Genomic DNA, 26837 nt, shown 5'->3' with positions numbered 1-26837 from the left:
CTTCCATCCTGGGCATCTGTTGATTGAATTGGATGGGTCATTTGTCTGTTGCGATGGGATGTTGCTCTCCTTTAATAGTGGCAATACTATTGACACCACCACATGCCCTCTCTGGGGTGACCTTGATCTTACACAGGCACCGGAACTGGGATTTGATCATCTCAAGTAGTCCTGCAGAGGGGCACATTAAAACACAGTTGGGGCCTGGCATAGATAACCTCTGTCTCCCAGTAGGTACCCATCAATCTCTCCTGTAAGTAAAGTGGATACGTTTGAGTGCGTTTATATCAGGGACATAAAAATAATTGCACAAAGCGTGCGTTCATTCATTTACCACGCACTGATCTGTTGCTCAGGTTACACTCCCGATACATGTGGAGTCATGTACAGAGCCAGGACACTCTGCTTCTACATTGGTGATGATGTGTGCAGCATCACAAATGATGTTGATTGTGCAGAGAATGGCATTATTACCTCCGCCAAGGAGGTTATGTTTTTGCCAGGGTTTGTTTGTTTGTCCGTTAGTGTGCAACATAACTCAAAAAGTTACGGACAGATTTTGATGAAATTTTCAGGGTTTGTTGGAAATGGGATAAGGAAGAAATGATTAAATTTTGGTGGTGATTGGGGGTGGGGGGGCCCACGGGGGGGCCCCATTTTCAACAAACCCTGAAAATTATCAAAATCTGTACATAACTTTTTGAGTTATGTTGCACACTAACTGACACACAAACAGACAGACAAACAAACAAACCCTGGCAAAAACATAACCTCCTTGGTGTGGGGGGGCCCACGGGGGGGGGGGGGGGGCACTGATCAGCCTTGGCGGAGGTCTGCGCTCTCCGAGTGCTTCTAGTTAGTATTATTATTACCTGCTGCATAAGGTCATTTTCAAGATAGTAATGAAGATACCAGGACGTTAACGCTGTCTATTTACACAGTCCCTTTCATTTTCAGCTGGAGCGGTGATAGGAATGAGTGTTCCGTCCACACACCTGATGACATTTGGAAAACCTGCAAAATGAAGCTCATCACTGATCTCAGTCTGAGTTTGCAGCAGAATGTCTCATTATTTTAATAGTATATCAAACATTATTTTAAATAGCCTGTAATTTAGGATTTAATACAAAGTGTCAGATTGAGAAATTATTTTGAAATTAATTACTTTAATTCACTCACCTGCAATCCTTTTGATGGTCCTCAGAGGTTTGTGCCGGGGGAACACCACCATCATGGCCAACAGGTGTTCCAGTGCCAGGGTGACTATGCACTGCAACACACTGCTGCCTTGCTGAAATGTTCTGCGTCGCCAATATTGTATAGAAAATTTCCATTGGCAAAAAAAACGCAGTGCAATACACAACACTTGCACACGCTGTGATGTCAGTGCATGTCCACGATATGTAATATTTGATGTGTGGGCTGAGGAGGTTATTGAGATATTGCAGCAACTGCAATGAAAAATTGTACTGTTTGATTAGATATTCATCAGGAAATGAAAATGCGTCTAATAGCGGTCTGAAAATCCTCTCCCGGTGTAATGCATTTCAGATTAATTGCGCTTTGAAATCTACAGGATTGCATTCATATGGACAACTCATGACTTCCGGTCTGTTTTGCATGGGAGGAGACCTGTAAAACTCAGGGTTCTTATAGAAAACCTGCCAGCGAGCAGGTTATGATCACTGACTAAGTTTCCATGGTAACAGACTCAGGGTTTGACTTACCTCTCTTTCTGGAATGGAAGACCCAGAGTTTTCCTCATTTCAGGGTTAACATACTTTAAGTTTTCACATGTCCCACTTTCTGGAACAGGCCCCTGGTGCAATTGGAGGAGGTACATAGGCCTGTGGGAGGGATAAGATGTTTTTACCAGAACAATAATAAAAAAAAAAAAAAAAAAAAAAAAAACATTTTGCATACAACAAAAAAGTAGTAGATAACAGTTAAAAGGTTTTTTGGTCAAAGATTTTTTTTGAGTGTTAAGGGTTGTGTAATGCATTAAAAAAAAAAAAAGAAGAATTTAAAAGGAAAAACCCGAGTTGAATTTAAAGTAAAAAGTGAATAGGCTACTTAATTAAAAGATTTTGGTTTTTGGGGAAAGTTTGTAAAAAAAAAAAAAAGAGGCTATTGAGTTCAATTGATAGGCAATATTTTTTCTTTTTTAAAAAAAGGGGTTAAAACAAATGGAGGGACAAGGGTATTGTCATCAGTTCGTCACCCGTCTGTCCGTCCTTGCTCAAACTTTGGTGTGAACCAAGAGTTTAAGTGTGGGCATGTTATGTTTATATTAATATTGTTATCAATATCACCTCCGCCAAGGAAGTAATGTTTTTGCTGTCGTCCGTCCGTCTGCAAGATAACTCAAAAAGTTATGGACGGATTTGGATGAAAATTTCAGGAAATGTTGATACCGGCACAAGGAACAAATGATTAAATTTTGGTGGTGATCGGGGCTTGGGGGGCCATGGGGGCCCACTGATCTGCCTTGGCAGAGGTCTGCACTCTGCGAGTGCTTTTCTAGTTTTTAATTATTATTCCTAATATTATCATCATCACTTAGGTGGTTAATTAAATAAACAAAGACTAACATACAAAAATAAAAAAATAAAGAAAATGTAGGGGCAGTGATGGAAGAACAAATATTGTAACAGACGACAAGAGGAGGGTATGCGTTCCACTCTTTTCTTCCTTTCCTTCAGTCCAGAACATACAAAATAAATAACTTTTTCGTAGAACTAACAGAAATATTTTTATAATTCTACCAGTTTTACACCCTGAGAAACTGTGATTATCTTGTTACCCGACACTTGCTGACATGTTTAAACTAACACCCGTTAACATTGTTTTTCATAGTAGGAAGGCTGGTGATGTTAGCTAGCAGATTCCATGTTTTAAAACATTCTGGCCTCTTAGGTCGTAATTCGTAGCCGTTCCAGGTAGTCTGGATGGTGAAAACAGGTCCAGCCATCTCCTCTCTTTCTTGGCTATGATTATAACGGGTAGAGTACAGGGTAGTGATGTGACGTTCACGAACGAATCGAATCTTTTGAACGGCTCTTTAAAATGAACGATGGGAACCGAGTCTTTGTAAAGAGCTGTTCATACATACATTTTTTTTTTTTTTTAAAAAGGAGGGAGTGTCTGATTGCCTGTCAGTTTAGCGTCACTGGGGAGGCATTGGCTTTATATACAGAGTAGAAGTGAGAGAACTCCTGATGTGGTATCATTTTGATATTTCCACTAGAGATATCAGGTATTTTGCAATGTTACTTGAAGTATTTATTTGCACTACAGTTTTTTTAGATATTCAAGTACTGTAATTGCAGTGATTAATCACTTGTGTTTTGTGCAATTTTTTCCCCATATGTTTACATACTTATTGTTCTTGTTTTGAGGAGAATAAAATGTTATTTCATAAGAAAATGTTTTATTTTCTTCTTCTTCATTTTTAGGCTACAGACTAGTCCACATAATGTACCGTGATGTTTTTTGTCAAATTCCAGCATTTGCCTAATGTCACCTCTCATGTCATGTATTTAGCCCACACATTTGAATTAACTATTCTTTTTTACGGTAAGATGATATTTACTGCCGTGCCAATTAAACATCTTTAAAATGTAATGTCAATCATCACATGTAGCCTATTTAGTCATTAAAACATTGGTGTTTCAAAATAATGCAAAAAACATAAGAGCCAGTCTTTTGAACGGCTCTTTTCAGTGAACGGCTCCTCCCTTTAAAGAGCCAAAAGTCCCATCACTAGTACAGGGAGGACCCAAATGCAACACACTCAAAGACACAGGGAAAAGTCAGTAAAAGTCTTCAATGAATCTCAATAGGTAGTGGTGATAACAGAAAAGCAGAACTTGGAACAGAATAATAATAATAATAACTGTACTTCTTTTGATACTTACTGGCTGAGGTGAGCAGGTGTGTAGCTCAGATTTGAACCCAGGGTTTCCATGCGACAGTCGAAGACGTTGCCGGTTAGATGCAGCATCGACAACAGATAAATGGAGCTGGAATCCGGTTTGACAGGGTGAGAAACACCACACAGTCATGGGCAGATGAGGAGCATATAACAGACAGGAAAATCTGATGGTCAAAAACAGCAGACTGTGGTTGGTTTACAGGAGTTGGGATGAGGATATGCAGTCAGAGCCGGAAACTCAGGCAAGGAAACCACGCTGGACAGCCAGGTTTAAAGCAGGAACAATCTGACACTGAGTAACTGAACCATAGCTGCTTATATTCTGGCCAACTGATTAGGTACAGCTGGGAGCAACAGGTGCAACTGACTATGGCTGATGAGGTGAAGCAAGGTGAGGGAGGGGACAGCAGTTTGGAGTCCAGGTGAAACTGTTGTGGATGACGAGGTGTGGCAACAGCAGTGAAGCAGACCGGGACTTCGGTCACTTTATCATTGGACATCTGCGCAAAACTTTACCAATATTTACTAAATGTCGAAAAAACAGAAGTGCGGACGGTGTCAGTTTTTCCATTAAATCACAAATGTGATAATTTGCTCATGTATTATCGTGAGGTGACACAAAAAGTCATTCCATAAACATGGCAGCGAATGTAAATATGGTGTTGATTTACAGATATATTAATTATTATTATATATTACCCCTCTATTTCACACTAAATGATTGGGTTTCCTGGTGTGTCCACACATACCGCAACATGGTTCTTCTTCTTCTTTGCTTCTTGTAACGTACATCCAAATCCATTTTTTTAATTCACCTGACTCTAGCTGCGAAAAAAGGTCTTTCCATTACAGTTTTGGATGATATACCATTTGTGCAACACCGGAAAAACCACCTGTTGCCAGTGCAAAAACTTAAAATCTAAATTGAGACTTTTGGCGAAATTGTTGTTTTTAAATTTGCGCAATTTGAGGGTAAATGGAAAAGTGAGTAATATGACAACATCCAAAAAAAAAAAAATGTTGACAAACTCATTTGTGCTGTTGTGTATAACTGGAGTGCAAGGCGTATACTGAGCAATGTAATATAATATTTACTTCACTTAAACTGAAACATGATGATTTTTCATTACAGGGTCTTCTTGGGAAAAAGGTTGGACGCACTTATAGATATATTATTAATTTCTTAAAGGATATAAATATTATAAGAAAGATTTACATTTGTTTTGTTTTTTTTCTGCCAACCTCTTGTTCCACACTCCAGTCCAGTTGGTGGCGGTTATGCACCATTAAGCTGGCTTGCCAACTGCCAATAAACTAGATGAACAAGAACAATTTGAAAAACGGTACTAGTATTGTACATGTCTAAGTATAGCATAGTACATACAAGTGTAATTGTGTATGCTTAAAGTGGTCTAATGGACTTAGTCAACAAAAAACTAGTGTTTGTCTTCAAATAGTGGCCCAGGGCCTTATTTACCTCAGCTCCAGAAGGTACCAGGACTTTATTTAAAGCAGGTTTGCATTAGAGGCAGGAATTTATTTTCTAATTTCCTCTGTTTAGCAAGTAAAAATGGTTATATTTATGGTAAAACTGTTCTGATTTGCTCTCATTTGCAGACTTAAAGGGGTCATATTTTGCTAAACTCACTTTTATTAGTATTTGGTACACTTGTGTATTTGGACCCTAATAGTTTAAAAAGTTTGAATTTGAACCCTCCTGGTGCTGCAAAGCTATCTTTATGTTCATTTTGGCAAAAATCAGGTGGATTTCTACAACCCGTATTAATTTGTTAAGTCTATAGCTAATTATGTCACGACAATTGCACATATAAGGTCAAGACTTCCGACAAACATTTCTCCGAGTTCGACATAATTGTTTATCAGCAGCAGCGGTTGTGGTCCATACTGAAAATATGTCCAAACTTCGAGACGATTACCTAAACTGTTCAGTTGTTGGTTGAACAGGACAGAGCAGCACAGGCAACAACCTGGAGGGGGTGGGGCTTGAAGTGGCTCATTTGCATTTAAAGGGCCAGCGCTCAAAACGACCTTTCTGGTGTCATTACTCAGAAATATGCTGCATTTCCACTACATGGTATTGGCTCGACTTGACTCGACTCGGCTCGGCCTTTTTGCGTTTCCATTACAAAAAAGGACCTGGAATCTGGTACCCGGTACTAGTTTTTTGGTATCACCTCCGCCGAGATATTTGCACTAAATTTATACTGTGGATGCATCTTGCCATGGAGCAGAAGCCTACTGAAAATCCATTACCTTGACCTACTTTTTCAAGGTCAAATGGCCTTGCGCAGTTATAATATCTGAATACTTTCACATATAAATATGTATGTAATAAGTTTTACACAAAGACAATCTAATCTAAATTATACAGCAGTAACTTTCAGCAGAATCTTACACTATATTTGGCAGAGGGGGATTAAAAGTGCGCAGCTCGTTATGTTCTTTATTTTTATATGATAACCTTGCAAATTACACTGAGCTTTTATGAACATCCTACTATATAATGCACGTTTCGGCCCCTCCCCAGTGCGTCTTTGTCCAACACGTGTTGCAGCATGGGAGGGCATACGGGTGCAATGCCGCTGTTGTACCACGGGAGGGCGCTATCGTATGGGTACAACGCCGCTAGTCTATTGCCACGTTTCCACTGCGTGGTGTCGGCTCGACTCGGCCTTTTTGCGTTTCCATTATGAAAAAGGACCTGGAATCTGGTACCCGGTACTAGTTTTTTGGTATCACCTCCGCGGAGGTCCCAAGCGATACTAAACCGTGACGTGTACACACTGCAGACCACTGATTGGTCAGACAGTTTTCTCTGTGACCTGCTGTTTTACAAAAAACAGATGTGGAAGTGGACAGTAAATATAGCAGTACATGAATCCACATGATAACAGCCCAAAACTACACCATGGTCGGTCGAGGAGATTCAGTCTTTGGTGGCCGACGTAAAAATTCAGACAAGACAACACGCAACGAGTAAGTTTTTGACAACTCTTTGAACAGACGACACGGAAATAATGCACCGCATCGCTATGACGACCAGGTACTGTAAAGTCAGTAGTATCCTGTAATGGAAAATGGTCTCCAGGAATACCGAGTCGAGCTGGTTCCACATAGTGGAAACGCAGCAATAGAGTTGAAGATGGACCTGTGGAGTTGAATTAATGAAGAATTCAGACCCGAGCATAGCATTTACAGGGTGGGGAAGCAAAATTTACAATGAACATTTAGTTGTTTTTTCTCAGCAGGCACTATGTCAATTGTTTTGAAACCAAACATATATTGATGTCATAATCATACCTAACACTATTATCCATACCTTTTCAGAAACTTTTGTCCATATGAGTAATCAGGAAAGCAAACGTCAAAGAGTGTGTGATTTGCTGAATGCACTCGTCACACCAAAGGAGATTTCAAAAATAGTTGGAGTGTCCATAAAGACTGTTTATAATGTAAAGAAAAGAATGACTATGAGCAAAACTATTACAAGAAAGTCTGGAAGATACTATTAAAGAAGAATGGGAGAAGTTGTCACCCGAATATTTGAGGAACACTTGCACAAGTTTCAGGAAGCGTGTGAAGGCAGTTATTGAGAAAGAAGGAGGACACATAGAATAAAAACATTTTCTATTATGTACATTTTCTTGTGGCAAATAAATTCTCATGACTTTCAATAAACTAATTGGTCATACACTGTCTTTCAATCCCTGCCTCAAAATATTGTAAATTTTGCTTCCCCACCCTGTACAGTTTATGTAGACCACAGGGAAATGTTAAAACGGTTGTAGAAATTTTGCCAAAATATAAATAGCTTTTTAGCACCTGGAGGGTTCAAATTCAAACTTTTTGAACTATTAGGGTCCAAATACACAAATAAATGTACCAAAGACTAATATGACCCCTTTAAGACATGTCCTCCTTACACAATATTACTGTTTTAACTTTGTTCGGAAATCAATATTTGGTGGAATAACATGACTTTCCATCAGCGCTTTCATGTGTCCTGGCATCCACTCCACCAGTTTTTCTCATGGGTGCATTATTCCGCTCCTGGCACACAAATACAAGCGGCTCAGCATTGTTTGATGGCTTGTGACCATCCATCTTCCTCTTGATCACATTCCAGAGGTTTTTAGTTTGGGCCTGGACATTTGGAACACTCTTAATGTTTTCCAGAGCCGTCCCCGCTCTCCCGGGTTCTTATTTTCCCTATGCCTCATATTGTCAGGATGGGAGTGTTTATGTAGCCGTTTTGATGAATTGTTCCAAGAAAATGTGAATCATAAGACAAACAGAAGTACAGAAAGAGGTTTAATACTGTCCCGGGGAGCAGAGGACCCAGGGAGCATAGATCAACTGTGAACAACATCTTTGGTCAGACTATGCTGTCCCTTCATTTCACCGTGGGCTCGTGAAATCTCCCGACGCCCAGAAGACGGTTCTAATCAAGGGTGTCCATGAAAATCAAACAATGTCATATTTCCTGCCAAGGCTGGACATGAGTCGTGCCAACCCCGAGGTCAAGGCCAGTTTGCTTATGTCAGTGAGGATCTCAGGATCAGTTTGATACCATCAGTGCAGGATTTGATATGAGCAAACATAACGTCAACACTCATGTCAGCTATGAAAGATTTCAGTGTGTCTCTTGTCATTATTAATATAGTGATTTTTTTTCATTTTTAGTCAAAAAGAGAATTTTCTGTGTCTCTCCTGTAATGTATAAGAGAATACTGTAGGATCCCAAATATCAAATCTGGTTATAGAAATTTAGACCTCAAAGACCCAAACAGCGTCTTGCAACAAAATGCATCAATTAATCTAATATGTTAAATAACTTTTGAAGGACTAATCCTATAAATACATGTAAATAATTCTGTTAAAATGGAGTTTCATCAGATATGACCCATTTAGACATTCAGAAGGCTCCATAGTTAATGTGGAAACACCATCATCATCCTCATCTCAAGTAAAACCCATGGAGTTTGATTAAATAAACAAAACAAGAAAAGCACTCAGAGAGCGCAGACCTCCACCAAGACAGATCTGCCCCCCCCCCCATCACCACCAAAATTTTATCATTTCTTCCTTGTGCCAATATCAACATTTCCTGAAAATTTCATCAAAATCCGTCCATAATTTGAGTTATCTTGCTAACAAACACGCAAACAAATAAACAAACATGCACGCACGCAAACTCACAAAGCAAAGCGATCATAATACCTCCTGGCAGAGGTAAAGACAGCAGTTGTTGACACTTATTGAGATAATTGTATTTTTTGCTGAAAAAGTCACTTTTCCTTCAGTTTTCTTTATTTTTATATAATAACTTTTCAATTTCTGCTGAGCTTTTATGAACATCTTATATGATAGGTAAATTATAGTAAAATACTAGATTTTTTTTTTGTTTACTTATTTACAAAAGGCTGAATATGGAAAAAAATTTCAATAAACAGACAGATAGACAGATAGATTTTATTAATCCCGAGAGAAATTCAAGTATTCAGCAGCTTTGCATGCAGCACAAGAAGACAAAAAACAGACAGGCCAAAACAGGTGGGTTAGTAACCAGGTTGACATTAAGGTTAATATATATGGGTCAAAACATGATATTCGAAATCTCGCTGACGGGACATTTTAGAGACAGTTTGACAGATTAGTGTTGGTAAATCACCCACATTTTACATATTTATATATATTCTTATAAATTCATTTTTGCTTTCGTTTGACCATAAGTGATTATCCAAAACAAGTAGCTACTTTATATTGAAATAAATGTTGGAATGGTAATCAATTAAGGTTTGCTCTCTGACGGGACATTACTATGTTTTGACCCATATACACTTTAAAAACTTGCTGAAGAACTTACTCTGAGGAAAAAAAAAAAAAAAAAAACTGTCTGTACAATACTGTAAGCAAAGACTTCTGATTGTACGTACACAGTTCAGGGCTCAGTGATTTAAAGTGAAACAGTGATTTAAGTGGTCTACGGTGGTTTGAAAGGTAGGTGTAGTCCAACTACATAGGGTGCTTGGATATTTTACAGTCTCACTGGATCAGTCCTAATGTGATCTTGACTGAGACAGAGACCCCACCCCCCACCTCCCCGGACCACTCAGTGATGAGTTGTACAATCTGATGGCCAGAGGGACAAAAGAGTTCCTGAGCCTATTTGTGGAGCAGGTCGGAGGCAGCAGCCTGGAGCTGAACACACTCCTCTGTCTGATCATGGTCATTACAAGAACAGTTCTAGGTCTTTAAAGGGGCGGGAGACTTTCGAGACCAATTTTTCATCAGATCTGTAAAACCTCAGTCATGGCCTAAGTATTATGAATCTGTACATTTTTCTGTGATTTCTCACCTGAATCTCTTGCATTACAGTAAACAGTTTCAACGTGCCATCCACCATAAACAAACCTTATCTTCGCAAACCAAGCCGGAAGGTCACTCGGGCATCTTTGGAATTTTGTCACGACGTACATTGTGGGAAACGCCGGTTCGTGCAGCTGTCTGACAGCGGCAGCTGCTACAGACACGACGCGGAAACGGCAGGAGCTCCCTTCCCTCTATGCATATTCCTCTAGCCGTTTCCACATTTCAGCCGTTTCTGCGTCGTGTTTGTTTCATCCATATAATATCATATGGTCGTGCTGTCACTGTCAGGCAGCGGCGTGAGTCTTTGCTTCCCACAATGCACATCGCAACAAAATTCCAAAGATGCCCGGGTTACCTCTCGACTTTGTAAACACATGATTTGTTTATGGTGGATGGCATTTCGAAATTGTTCACCGTAATGCAAGAGATTCAGGTGAGTAATCACAGAAAGACTTACAGATTCATAATACTGAGGATATGACTGAGGTTTTACAGATGTGATGAAAAATTGGTCACGAAAGTCTCCCACACCTTTAAGGGTTAAGAAGTGAATTGATACTTGACATGTACTTACTCCTCAGTATGTTGCATTTCCATATTATAATATTTAAAAACATCACATCCAAAGACACTAGTAGGTTAATTCGTTAATCTGAATTGCCCTTAGGTGTAAATGTGAGAGTGATTGTTTGTTCATCTCTATATGTCCAGGTCGTTACTGAAAATGAGAGCCAGTTACTAACCTAAGTACAGGGGTTTGACACAATAATGGAAACACCTTAAAAAATCAACAAAATATAATTTAATATGGTGTAGGTCCGCCTTTTGCGGCAATTACAGCCTCAATTCTCCGAGGTATTGATTCATACAACTTGTGAATTGTTTCCAAAGGAATTTTAAGCCATTCTTCAGTTAGAATACCCTCCAACTCTTTTAGAGACGATGGCGGTGGAAATCGACGTCTTACTTGAATCTCTAAAACTGACCATAAATGCTCAGTAATGTTGAGGTCTGGGGACTGTGCCGGCCATACGAGATGCTCAACTTCTTTAGAATGTTCCTCATGCCATTCTTTAACAATTCTAGCTGTATGGATTGGGGCATTATCATCTTGAGGTGAAGGTGTTTCCATTATTTTGTCCAACCCCTGTAACTTACCTGGTGAAATAAAGGTTTTTAAAAAAAACACATTTGTCAAATGTTTCCAACAATGATAATGAGTAATTGGCCTTCACTGGTAGTATTGATATAATTTAACTTACATTTGCAAAGTGACTGTATTTGCAGGGTTTTGACAGACAGAAGCAAATAGAAATGAGGAGAAAACTTTGGCAAGGTATTCCATTTTAATTTTTGTGTGACAGTAATCCAGGCTTCAAATGCGAAAAGTAAAAAGTATAAATATGATACCCTACAAGTGCGACAAATCACAGAAAATGTCATTTCAGAGCCTTCTTATACACCCACACAGGTCTGGAAAGAGGTCTAATCACCTACTGGAAAATGGAAAACAGCTCTATGTGCATGGAGCTTGTACCAAATGTAGTAGTTTAAGAACCTCGTGACGTGAAGGTGACCTCTGTGTATTAACCTAAGCCATCAATCCAAATTAAAGTTACTTTCTAAATCAAGATTTATTTCCCACAAGCAAATACCACTTGAACTCTGATTCGCTACAGCGCCGGAACATACATCACTGTAAATTTTCATTCACACAAAAAGGTTGTTTGGTGTAAAAACTCTTCTTAATTAAAAACCAAGGTCATTGAATGTGAAAGGACACGGTTACTTGATTTCAGGAGGGGTTTGTAATGTCATTGATTGTAGGAGGCGACTACCCATCAACCCAGTTCGCCTCCGCAGACCTGGGTAATGTCCCATAGCTGCACAAAGACTGGGGTATTACCGAGTGGCTAGAAACACACAGCATTATATTGTATGCCTTCTGACAAATCCAGTGTGCACTTTGATATATTTTTACCAAAAATATGTACAATGAAGTCTCACTGCAGCTGAAGACAGTCTATAAATATTTACCTCTGTTTAAGGAAAAGCTTTCTAAAATCCACAGTCTCTGGATGATTTCGGGAACTGTGTTGCTTGAACAAAAATGCAACAGTAAATAAGTCTCCCTTTTCAAGATTTACACCCTCAGAGAAAACTAATTGGCTCGGGGCAGGAGTTAGAATAATTACTTTTTTGTGGGATTTTGTGGGCCTACCACTGACTTTATCCTTTAAACCACAAAGAACCAGTGCTACTTCTGTGGCAGTTCCCAAAATGATTTTTTCTCCATATTTCTTAAGGGATTTATCACCATTTACTCGAATATAATGCTCTGTAATTTGCATTTTTATATATATAAATAGGTATTTTCCCATATTTAACCCTTTCATGCATGAATTATAAGAACCTTTATCAAGATCTTTTCCTGAGTGTTTTTATTCCTCTGTAGGCATGAAAAACAAAGAAACAAACAAACAATGCAATAGAATTTTTTTTTTTTTTTTTTTACCCTATTTTTCATGGAGTTCCAAAAATGTCCACTCAGCTAGACACCATGCGTTTAATTTTTGAAGCCAAGAAACATGTATTCACTGATATACTGTGTGAAAACTATGAATCTGATGTTTTGTCACATTTTAACATACTCTAATATTTGTTATTGCTCACTTTATGGAGATAAGATGCAAAAAAAAAAAAAAAAAATGTTTTTGTTTAAGAAAAACTGTTAATTACCTCCGCCAAGGAGGTTATGTTTTTGCCAGGGTTTGTTTGTTTGTTTGTCTGTCTGTCTGTTTGTCTGTCCGTTAGTGTGCAACATAACTCAAAAAGTTATGGACAGATTTTGATGAAATTTTCAGGGTTTGTTGGAAATGGGATAAGGAAGAAATGATTAAATTTTGGTGGTGATCGGGGGGGGGGGGGGGCAGACCACAAAATTTCATCAAAATCTGTCCATAACTTTTTGAGTTATGTTGCACACTAACGGACAGACAAACAGACAGACAGACAAACAAACAAACAAACCCTGGCAAAAACATAACCTCCTTGGCGTGGGGGGGCCCACGGGGGGGGGCCACTGATCAGCCTTGGCGGAGGTCTGCGCTCTCCGAGTGCTTCTAGTTACAGTCTAATATCAATAATAAGCAATTGATTTACACTGTTACATGTTAGTGCAGATCAGGTTTATCAAGAACAGCAAAGTTACAGTAATGGTATGAATGTCAGTGTATGGGATGATGCATAGGTGTCCGCTGTGTTGGCTGATATGGAACTAACAACAATAAAATCCATGAATATACAAGAGAACAGCTGGAGAATAGCTGTCCACTGTAGTGTCCAGTATGCATGAAAGGGTTAAGTTACTGATCATGTTCATGTTTATTTAAGATCAGATTAAAATTGAGGGTCGTTATATAAATAAGTGGTGCCAGGCACAACAAACCCCACCCCTCCAACATAATGTGTCTCATTTTGGCATCAGTCCAGCTGATGTCATCATGTCTATGCATGTGCTGATGTCAGCATATCAGTTGCCTTTATATATGTGCCAGGTTTGAAGTAAATGTAAGCAAAATTGATGTTTTTATAGCTGTTTGATATTTTGTCCATTGTAAATAAATGGGAGAAGAAAAAAGATTTTAAAAAATCATTTAAAAAAAATTCAAACTTTGACCTACTGTTCCCAAAATGTAACCAAATCTATTCTGGATAACTGGCAATCTATTAACCCAGTTTTGTATGAATTCAACCAATAGTTTTGCTGCTACACACGTGAAATTTCACACATTATAAGTAACTGGAGGGAGGGGGTGTATAAAAAATTTCATAAAAACTTTAAATTTAGATCTACTTTTCCCAAAATTTAATGGCATGTATTCTGCATCACTGGCAATCTATAAACCAAATTTGGTATGAATTCCACCAACTGTTTTGCTGCTATAGATATTTGAAATTTTTTCCTTTATAAGTAAATGGGGAAAAACCAGATTTTAAAAATTCATAAAAAATTTGAACTTTAACCTACTGTTCCCAAAACGTAATCGCGTCTCTTCTGGGTCACTGGCAATCTATAACCCCAATTTGGTATGAATTCAAATTATAGTCTTGCTGCTACAGACATGTGAATTTTCTCTAAATCTGGTCAAAATGGCTTATATTGAGCAAAAAAAAAAAAAAAAATCTGCCAATGGGGTAAGAAAAAAATTCTTGGTTAGAATTCTTAAAACAAGCAAAAAAAGTTTATGATTATAAAGACACAGTGACAAAGCTATTCATCAGCATCACAAAGATTCACAATATATGTAAAAAAAAAAAAAAGCATTGCTCTTGAATTAAGAAGGATTATCGCATTAAAATAAGGAGAAAACATTGGTTGCTCGTGTTGCACATTATTATTTCTGCTCATTTCTAGATCATTTTTACTCAAAATAAGCTGCAAATTCTGACCTAGAAAAAGAAGATGCAGTCACGGAAAAAATTATTAGACCACTCTTGTTTTCCTCAATTTCTTGTTCATTTTAATGCCTGTGTAGCGCCCCCTAGCTGTCTGGCTGTTTGTTGGAGTGCCCTCCCCGAATCCATGTGTTGTGAGAGATCTCTTTTTATATATAGTTAACCAATGCACTTTGTTAAGTAATTATAAGTTCTGTAGAATGTAATTGCTAAACTATTCCAAAAATCCGACTTAACCCTTTCATGCATGACGTCCACATTTATGGACACGTAGTTTAAGTTCACTTCCCAAAGGGTTATAAAGGCAATATTCTCCAGACCACATGGGGGCAGTGTGTATAGACTCTAAGAAATACAATGAAAAAATGGATCGTGTTAGTTTTAGAATTTGGACTGTTCTATGATCTCCTAAAGTTACCCTCCTTAGACCCAGCTATGGGTTTTCAGTTTGTGGACAAGAGTTTCATGGCTTGGAAAAAAAAACAAAAAAAAACAAAACTGTCCACCGCAAAGGACATTCCATAAAAAAATCTAATTAAAAAAATGCATCTGAAAAAACTGTTGCATCATGACGTTTCCAATATGGACAATTATTTAAATTTAAAAAAGCCAAAAAGGTCTCAAGAGGTTAAATATCTTCTTAATAAAACCATATTAAAAAAAAAAAAAAAAAATTCAAAATGCATTTCAACTTTTGCCAAATTTTGAGTAAAAAGAAAAAAAAAATCTAGATACTTTTTTTCATAACTCATGTATGAAAGGGTTAAAGCAATAGATTACTTTTACTACATGTGTAATAGGCTATATATGTGAAACGGATAAGTTTTACATGAAATAAAATCAATTACTCAGTGTAATGTATTTTGGCTTCAATACCCTGCCTGTTTGAATTTTTACTCTTTTTAACATTCAAACCTTGAAGAGATTTTTTATAAATAATTATTTTTACATATACACAATGTTTCCAAATTTTAAACACTGGGATATTCACATTTTAATAGAAAATATATATACTACAATGAAAACAAAAATATCAACTTAAGAAATGAACCTAGATTTCCCATGGGATTACACCTGGTACAACTAAAGGTCCATTTGTTTGGACAAATATAATCATAACAACAAAAATAGCTCAGAAGAGTTTAATTTCAGAGCTGATATCTATCCATTTTCCATGTTTTCTTGATAATAACCAAACTCACTTCAGTTCTTACATCAATATCTATGGCACTGTACTGACAAAAATAATAGTTTTAGGCATTCCATGTTTTCTTTTCTGTCTATTTTAGTCACATGATACACACAGGAGTTAGTACTTGATTGCATAACTACTGTTTTTGCTGACTTTTGATGGTCTAATAATTTTTTCCATGACTGTATATATTCCCAAAATAAGTAAATAACCTTGAAAATCACTTTTTGCAGTGTAGTGTGTGCTGTAGTGTTGGCTTTTACTATTCTGCCATTTTCTTTCTTTTCTTCATTCTTTTCTGTCATCAGTGGGCAAAGGCAGTGAAGGAGTTTTTCTGGTTTTGTGAGGGCTGGGAGGATGTCCTCTGATGGCTCTAATTTTGGGTTGTCTTACACTGCTGCAGTGTTAGAAGCAGCACGTCTAATGAATAAAGGAAAATAACAATTGTTTGTGTTCCTTTTGCACTTGATTTGGACGTCTGTACCAACAAATGTAATTGCTCTGCATGTTGCATTTAAATTATATGAATGTTTCTCTTCTCTTACTTGTGTGTATTTTCTCTGACAAATAAAATAAACTGAACTACCCTTATTTTTGTTTCAACTGCATCTGTGCAGCACACATCATGTTTAAGCGAAAGGACAAAAGAACACACTTCCTGCACATATTAACCCTTTCATGCATGAATTATGATAGCCTTAATCCTGAGTGTTTTTATTACTCTTAAAACATAAAAAAACCTATTCAATTGAATATTTTTTATTAACCCTTTCATGCACGAATTATGACAACCTTAATCGAGATTTTTTTCCTGAGTGTTTTTATTCCTCTTTAGGCATGAAAAAAAACAATGCAATTAAAAATTTTCTTATTAAAAATAAATAAATAAATAAATAAGCAAACAAAAATATATATATATATAAAAAAAAAAAGACTATACTATATAGAAGAAATACTACTACTACTACCAATAAAAATGATCTTCTGAACCTATTTTACATGAAGTTGCAAAAATGTCCATTCAGCTGGACAACTTACATTTAATTTTTGAAACGAAGAAACATGTATTTACAGAAAAATTGTGTGAAAACTGGGGGGGGGGGGCTTGTAGTTCTGGGGATGAGAGTATGCTCAGGGGAGATCTACACAATGTTACCAATTCATGTCAGAAAAGATATGTAGTGTCTTAAAACTTTAATAAAGATATGTGCAAAAACAAACAAACGAACAAACAAAAATCCATGCATATATAAGAGAACAGCTGTAGAATAGCTGTCCACTGTACTGACCAGTATACATGAAAGGGTTAACCTATTTTTCATGGGGTTGCAAAAATGTCCATTCAAGCTGGACATCATGCATTTAATTTTTGAAGTAAAGAAACGTGTGATATACTGTTTGAAATCTATGAAATAAAAACATTTTCAATGCTGCTAATCTGATGTTTTCTCACATTTTAACATATACTAATACTAGTCATTACTCACTTCATGGAGATAATATGCCAAGAAAAAAACTTTTTGTTTAAAAAAAAAACAAAACAAAAACCTATAAATTACAGTCTAATAGCAATAACAAGCAAACATGTTAGTGCAGATCAGGTTTAAAGAACAGCAAAGTGACAGTAATGGTATCAATGGCAGTGTATGGCAGTGTTTCTCAAAAAGTGGGACGGGCCCGGGGGGGGCGCAAAGACTTGCCAGAGGGGGCATGGGATCATTCTTAGGTGTTTATTTTTTCTTCAGGTTCGAACATGCATCAGGTGGAACGAATGTTTTAGCGTTGGAGCACCCTGGGCTCATTTTAGGGACGCACAACAAACAAATCTACTGCCATGGTGATCTGTCACTAGACTAGACAAAGAGTTTAGGTTTGGAGAGTGGACAAAGATTGGACTGGAAAAGAAAAATGTGCAATGTTTCTGTTTTTGCACAGTTTGCACTTTGATGTTCTCAGATGTGCAACCTAAACGGGCTCATTGCAGCCATTGATATTGTTGAAATGTTCATCTTTGTTACCAAAATGTGTTTGTTGTTCTAAAAAAAAAAAAGTACCTTACTGTCATAGTTGTAAGATAATTACACATTTCCTATTTTTATTTTGAAAAATAACACAGGGGTAAAAAAAAATGTTTTTTGCAAGTTGTCTAGGTTTTTTCAACTGAATTAGGACCATTTTGCACCGTTAAATCCAAAAATGACATCTGTTTTTCTCAATCAGGTCAGGTTTTTTTGCTAATTTAATTTTGAAAAATTTGATCTTCTCACAAAATATAATAATTAATACCAAATAAGATTGGTAAGCACACTTTATGAAACTTGCAACTTGATTCCTGTTAGGTACAATGGTGTATTCAGCGCAGATGTAGCAGAATACGTCAGGCTTATTTTTGCAAGATCTTCTAGTCGAAGCCATTTCATTCACCTGTAATATTAAAAAAAAACATTAATCATAAATTGGTAAAAGTAAAATCTTCAGAACTCGTTTATTGCAAGAAATATGAAAGAATTTTGTGTCATATGATGTGAAAATGCCCATAAATGTAAGCAAAAATGTTAAAAAGCCAATATGTAGCATAGTTCAGAAAGTTGACCTGATTGAGCAAAGTTCATGTGATTTTTGGATTCAGCACACCAAAATTATCCTAAATCAGCTCAAAAAACTTAAACAATAAATTTGTTGTTGACCAGTGTAATGTCTCAGGGAGCAGTCTTGTTGAATTCATTTGTATTGTTCAATCAAAAATCTACGTTATTTTTAATTTGCACAACAAATTATTCAAGAAAAAGCAAAATATATTCTTACCAAATTGATGTTTCTTTCAATAAAAGTAATAATTGCACCACAGGTACAATGTTGTTGGGGTTGAGGGGGGCTTGGAGATTTTTCGTGCTCCAAAGGGGGGCCTGACAGAAAAAGATTGAGAACCACTGGTGTATGGGATGGTGCATAAGTGTCCACTGTGTCGGCTGATATGGAACTACAATAACAAAACCCATGAATATACAAGAGAACAGCTGGAGAACAACTGTCCACTGGAGTGACCACTATGCATGAAAGGGTTAAAGTTTAATGAGCAAAGCAGCGATTTTTATGAAAATGAAACATCAGGCAAACAGAAAAGCATCTCACTCCAGTCTGGCTACAAATATTTCCTCCCTCTCTCAAATCTAGCCAGAAAACTAGTGTATTTATCTGTCTGTCATCTGAAGATATAAATCCCTTTCCATTATAGATAAAATTTAACCGCACCATAAAAGCAATCCATCTGCCTGTCAAATCCCTTGTCCTTGGTGATTTCTACAAGTAGCAGTTACTACTGTATCACTTAATGTGTGAGAAACAGGGCCGGTGTAAAACACAGCATCTACAAAATGCAGTGCTCAAGGGCACTAAACATGATACACAGCCTGATACAGCGCGTTACATGAAGCGTATATCGATTCTACAGCCGTTCAAGTAAAAGGATAATTACAGCAATACGTTTGGAATACTGAGATGCATCACATGGGAGGAAAGTTGCAGTGATTAAATTTTAGGTGAGGTGCGAAACAGAGAAGAGTCCTATCTTTATTAAATGACACCCGCTACAGTTACTAATTTGCGTAACTGAAACTCTGGCACAGTCGCGGACAGATGCAACACGTGAATTAATAAATCAAAAGAAAACAACACTGCTTTTGCCAAGGCTATAGATTGAATTACACATCACCTTGGCCTATGGTTGGTTTAGCTGAGTATATAAATGAAGAGCGGACAAACACTATACTGGTGTAGGTGTGAGTTACCTTTAAGCCATTTATCTGGTGATTAATGTGTGTGTCAGCGAGTGAACAGGTATGGGTTAACCACCTCCTTCAAGGACACTAGAGTTTGACACTTGATGGATCTGTGGTGACCTTGTTTGTAACAGCCGCTCAACACGTGAACCTTCTTTCTCATCATTCTTCTTTGACGTTGACTATGATGTGCTTTTTCATGGAATCGAATATACTTTAAAAAAAAAAAGGATCCTGTCGTCCAATGTCATATTTAAAGACATTAGTCGCTTTTCCATTGGACATCTGCGCAAAACTTTACCGATATTTACTAAATGCGCGTAATGTCGGTTTTTCCATTAAATCACAAATGCGACGATTTGTTTATTTATTATCGTGAGATGACATGAGAAGTCATTCCATAAACATGGCGACGAACGTAAATATGGCATTGATTTACGGATATATTCATTATTATTATTATTATTATATATTACCCCTCTATCTCGTACTAAATTAAAAAATGATTGGGTTTCCTGGTGTGTCCATATGTTGTTTCTTCTTCTTCTTTGCTTGTAACGTCTGTCAACATCTGTTTTTTTAATTCACCTGACTCTAGTTGTGAAAAAAGGTCTTTCCATTGCAGTTTTGCGTGATATACCATTTGCGTTACGCCCGAAAATCCACCTCTTGCCAGCGCAAAAACTTTTAATCGAAAAATTAGACTTTTGGCGAAACTGTCATTTTTCCTTTTCATTTTCTGAACCCGCTTTATCCTGACTAGGGTCACGGAGGTCGCTTGGAGCCTATCCCAGTTACATACAGGGCGAAGGCGGGGTACACCCTGGACAAGTCGCCAGTTCATCGCAGGGCTGAACATATAGAGACAAACAATCACTCCCACATTCACACCTATGGGCAATTTAGATTAACCAATTAACCTATCAGTGCATGTGTTTGGATGGTGGGAGGAAACTAGAGAACCCACGCAGATACGGGGAGAACATGCAAACTCCACACAGAAAGGTCCCACCCCCCGTTGACTGGTGTTGGAATCGAACCCAGGACCTTCTTGCTGTGAGGCACAAGTGCTAACCACTGCACCACCGTGTCGCCGTGTTTGTTCAATATCTTAGTGGAATTTTTACGTTTCACAAATTCATCCCAAGGGCCAGACTGGATTTGGCCCTGGGCAGCATGTTTGACCCCTGTGCTGTAAATGATTCACACGCTGTGGACAAATGTTTGAGGATATTGGAGGGATTCCACCCTTTTGAAGACATGGAAGCTTTGACAGTGTTCCAAGTAAGTGGACCTGGTGTCATCTTTTTAGACCGTTTCTGCCTCAACGCCATGTTGGCTACGTTCTGATCAAAACAATGCAGCGCATGCACAACGAAGGCGGAATCGATAAGCAGAATCGATAAGCAGGCATGCAAACGATTCCAAGGAATTGAGCTACTGGGAACTGGTTCTCAAAAAAGAACCGGTTCTCAATTCCCATACCTTGTCACAACCTGCCTTTTATCTCAATTGGTTGGTTGCCCCCCCCCCAGGATGAAATTCACTGAGCAGAAGTAGGGATGTAAAAACCAGAAGGGTGGTTGACCCCCCCATCCCTCCCAACAAATCGCACCCTGCCAACAGTCCATCAGACCTATCAAGCCATTGGATTACAAAGGTACAAAAAAAGGGGTCTGTAGGATGATAAAGACTGCTTCATATGAATGTATGCTTCATAAGGTCAATAACAGGGATAAAACCACAGCACCAGTTTGGGAGTCATTCTGGTCTTACATAACTATGACTGACAGACAGCAGGATGATAGTTGAACTACTTCCCTCATGTAATTAATTAATTAATTAATTATCATTTTTATTTTATTTTCATTTTATTTTTTTTCTTTAAGATCTTCCACGCTTTGTAGTTTGTTTGGGGTTTTTTTTTTTGTTTGTTTGTTTTTTTCATGTATGTACAGAAGCCCTCAATGTTATTGTTGTTACTGAACAACACTGTATGAGTGTCATGACCCAAGTGAAAACTCTAATAAAAACTTGAATTATAAAAAAAAAAAAAAAAAAGGTACAAAAAAGTGAGACTTGGTAGATTTGATAGAAGGAATAACACAATCTTTGTCTTCTATAAATTCAACTTTATATTTATAAGAGTCTTTCTGAAAGAGCTAAGAGGTTCCCACTCTTTGTAGATCTTCACCAGTTCTTAAAAGAGGTTTTAATGATTTCCCTATCAAATATGAAGGCTCATTTATAGCAGAAGTTCCACTTGTGAGCTGGGATGAAGCAGTGGCGGGTTTGCCAGCCATTTGATCCAGACAAGACTGTGATATCTGTTTGAGGTGTGTTCTGACGCAAGTACCAAAGCTCTTGGACTGTGAGGATAAGAACGACTAATTGGTCAGCGGGATACGAGCATGTGGCGTGTGCGCAAACAACCACATGATCATTAATTTTGTGAATAATAAAGAGGAAAATGATGCACTACGTCTAATTCCTGAAAAAGTGCACATTTTTGGTGCATTTGCATTCCTGTTGGGGGGGCCCTCAGAAAGTGGAAGCTGCTGAGAATTCACCACATGTGCTTATGGGAAAGCAGGTTTTAACTGTGATAGTCAGATGACAGAGCTGCCTCCAAGCTGAAAAACAGTTAAGGGAAAACATGTCAGAGTAAGATGTTAAGCTTTTGAAAGAGAGAGAAAGAGAAAAAAAAAAACCTCATAAGTCTTTTCCAGTGTGCCGATTCTTCATGTGAAGCCCAGCTCATTAAAGAGGAATAAAATGTGGAAATTGTATGACAATCAAGATACAGTATTAAAATATATGATCCGTAGAGGGCACAACTTCCCTTTTTAAAGCAACATTTATCATCACATTTTTCATGAAATATTTATCCTGGCTGTATTGTTTCTAATGTAATTCTGGTTTTATTCCTCCTTGAACGATCTGAAATGCAACCACATGCATTCCAACCATGAAAGTGGATAAATAAGACGCACTCTGCGTCAAAAAAATGATAAATTGATATTCACTGGCTATTAACCTCCTTAAAACCTTCAGTTAATGCACCCTAACAATCTCATGCATATTCCTAATGCTCTGCTTAGTATTTTCTACCCAGGGCCACTGGTAGGTTCCTGGGGAGAGAGCGCCTTCAATTCAATTAAAACTGGAAGTTCGGTGACTCCTGATCCAATCAAGCTCTTGGCTCCGGTCCACGACCATGACATGAATGATAATGCAACAGAAGACAATCTCAGGACAGAAAGGAACATGACGCACTGGATTCTGTCAGGCAGCGCTGCGAGGGGGAAATATAGCAGCAAATTAAAAAACAAGACCTCAAACATATGTCTAAGTTATTGCAGTATGATGGCCAGATGTCTGCAGACTGCAATGATGATGTTTCAGTTTAAATGGAGCGAGAGCGAGGGGGGGGGGAAGTTTGTCTCAATGCAGCATAGAGTACTGCAGCACTCTGTCAGATGGAGAAGAAAGAAGCGCAACATTAACTGACAGAGAAGAAAAGACAAACGGCACCAATGTGACTGACATTTAAATAGCCATTGTCAGAATAATGATATACAAATGAATTGGGAAAAGCAGAAAGGTTTAGAGTTGTAAAACCAGAGGATAAAGTGTGTTGTTTAGGGCTCAGATGTCATTTCATGTTAACATTTGGTCCAAATTACCAATTTGTGGTTTAAACCATAAAGACCCAAACATCCACCAACCAAAACAGTTTGCTGATCTAAACTGTTTCATACCTGTTGATCCAATAATCCTATCAATACAGGGTGGGGAAGCAAAATTTACAATGAGCATTTAGTTGTTTTTTCTCAGCAGGCACTACGTCAATTGTTTTGAAACCAAACATATATTTATGTCATAATCATACCTAACACTATTATCCATACCTTTTCAGAAACTTTTGCCCATATGAGTAATCAGGAAAGCAAACGTCAAAGAGTGTGTGATTTGCTGAATGCACTCGTCACACCAAAGGAGATTTCAAAAATAGTTGGAGTGTCCATAAAGACTGTTTATAATGGAAAGAAGAGAATGACTATGAGCAAAACTATTACGAGAAAGTCTAGAAGATACTATTAAAGAAGAATGGGAGAAGTTGTCACCTGAATATTTGAGGAACACTTGTGCAAGTTTCAGGAAGTGTGTGAAGGCAGTTATTGAGAAAGAAGGAGGACACATAGAATAAAAACATTTTCTATTATGTACATTTTCTTGTGGCAAATAAATTCTCATGACTTTCAATAAACTAATTGGTCATACACTGTCTTTCGATCCCTGCCTCAAAATATTGTACATTTTGCTTCCCCACCCTGTACATGTAAATAATTGGTGTAAAATATAGTTTATTGTCTTTTCATGGTCATCAGATATGACCCAGAGGCTCGTTCAGAGGCTCTGTAGTTACCGTGGAAACACCGTCATCTTCTACAACATTGATTCAGCAGTAAAACCCATGGAGTTGGATCAACGACAGTGGATGGAGACACTTATTTTATGCTGAATTAATGATGTATTTTGCTGAAAAATACTTTTTCTTCAGTTTTCTCAGTTTTTTTTTTTCCCAATCCCCGAAAGGGAGGCAAGAGGTTTTGTTTTTGGTTCACTTTGTTTCTTTGTTGTTAACACTCTAGCAGCAAAACTACTGGTTGAATTCATACCAAATTGGGTTTATAGATTCCCAGTGACCCAGAACAGATCTGATTACATTTTGGGAACTTTAGGTCAAAAATAAAAAAAAAATTTTATGAAATTTTCAAATCTTTTTTTTTTTTCCCATTTACTTATATTGGGGGAAATTTCAAATATCTGTAGCACCAAAACCATAGGTTGAATTCATGCCAAATTGGGTTTATAGATTGCCAGTGATGCAGAATATATGCCATTACATTTTGGGAAAAGTAGGTCTAAGTTTAAATTTTTTATGAATTTTTTATTATGTTTTTTTTCCCCATTTACTTATAATGAGCAGATTTAGGAATTTTAGGCTTATTTCCAGCAGGGCATTTTTTGCAGTGGATAAATTGCAGCAAGTTTAGTGGAAAAGGATAATCTACACAAGGGGTGTCAAACTCATTTTAGTTCAGGGGCCACATTCAGCCTAATATGATCTAAAGTGGGCCGGACCAGTAAAATAATATAAATAATAGGATAAGAACTTTTGAATGTAAAAAGTAAATTCTGTAATGAAAATGTTTATATCCACGAATTGTACTTGAACATAACATGAACAAATATGAACAAGCTGAAAATTCTTTAGTAAAATAAGTACAATGTTAACAATATTACACCTTAGTTTATAATTTATACATGTGAATCACAACTTAGAGATCACAGTGGATCTACAAATACACAAAACATTAAATAATAGGGAGGATATTATCAAAATTCCACATACCTCTCTTAAGCAATTTCAGGTTATTCACTTTTTTTTTCTTTTTTTTTAAACAGTAAAATAATGAGAAACATTTACAGTTTTCATTATTTATAGGTTATTATGATAGTATTTTACTGGTCTGAAAAATCTTGAATTAAGCAAAAAAATCTTGAAATAAGCAAAAAAAAAAAAAATCTTGAATTAAGCAAAAATAAATAAATAAATCTTGAATCAAGCAACAAAAAAATCTTGAATAAAGCAAAAATAAGCCATCTTGAATTAAGCAAAACAAATCTTGAAGTAAGCAAAAAAAATCTTGAATCAAGCAACAAAAAAAATCTTGAATTAAGCAACAAAAAAAAAATCTTGAATTGAGCAAAAAATGTTGAATTAAGCAAAAAAAAATCTTGAAGAAAAAACAAATTGAATTAAGACATTTCAGATATTCATATTTTTTGTAAAAGACTAGTCTGTAAATAAACATTTTGTGTAATTTAACTTTTTTTTACTCTAAAACAAAGACAAATTTATAGTTTTCATTATTTATAGATTATTATGATAGTATTTTACTAGTCTGAAAAATCTTGAATTAAGCAAAAAAAATGTTGAAATAAGCAAAAAAAAAAAAAAAAAAATCTTGAATTAAGCAAAAAAAAAAAATCTTGAATCAAGCAACAAAAAAATCTTGAATAAAGCAAAAAAAAAAACTCTTGTATTAAGCAAAAACAAAAATCTTGAATTAAGCAAAAAAAAAAAATCTTGAATTAAGACATTTCAGATATTCATATTTTTTGTAAAAGACTACTCTGTAAATGTAAACATTTTGTGTAATTCAACTTTTTTTACTCTAAAACACAGACAAATTTATAGTTTTCATTATTTATAGGTTATTCTGATAGTATTTTACTGGTCTGATCCACTTTAGACTGAAATGACCAAAAATGATTTTAACGTCCTTGATTATTCATATCTTCAGTAATTTTTGCATTTCACAAATTCATCCCAGGGGCCAGATTGAACCCGTTGGCGGGCCGGATTTGGCCCCCGGGCCGCATGTTTGATATCTGATCAACACATTTCTTAACCAAAAATAGCATCATAGCAACAATTACCAATACATGGATAGGCAACTAGTTGTTCAATAATCCATTAGACTTTATTCAATGGGCCAGTGGTGGTTGATGAGGGGGCAAAGATCTTTATAAAAAAAAGAAGTTAATGTGTCTTAAAGTTGCTAATGACACCCACTGAGACTGGCGGATATTGGCACCAAACAGCCCATTGACTTACACTGATGTCAATATTTCCCCCCAGGAGTCATTCTGGTCTCATCCATTTTATTTGTATTCTCTAATCACTGACATACCGGTCTCCTGTGTCAGACTTGAATTGATAGGTTTGTATGACAGCTCCCTGACTTACAGAGTTTCCTTTTATTTATTTCTTTTCTCTGACGGACAGCTCCACTGTAATTAAGGTTCCACTAACAAGACAATAAAAGGCCTTTGTTACATAATGCTTGATGACCTTTACCGTTTTATTGCGTCCGTATGCTAGAACTTAGCATTAGCTCACATCTGACTCCCCTTCAGTCCAAATATGGTCACTTCATGCTTCAACAAGCCAACATGGTGACAGCCAAATCACAAAATGACATTTTCAGGAACCAAAGGGTGATGTCAC

Source organism: Sphaeramia orbicularis, chromosome 9 (assembly GCF_902148855.1).
Source record: "Sphaeramia orbicularis chromosome 9, fSphaOr1.1, whole genome shotgun sequence".
Classification (NCBI taxonomy): Eukaryota; Metazoa; Chordata; class Actinopteri; order Kurtiformes; family Apogonidae; genus Sphaeramia; species Sphaeramia orbicularis.
This window is presented reverse-complemented; position numbering follows the sequence as displayed.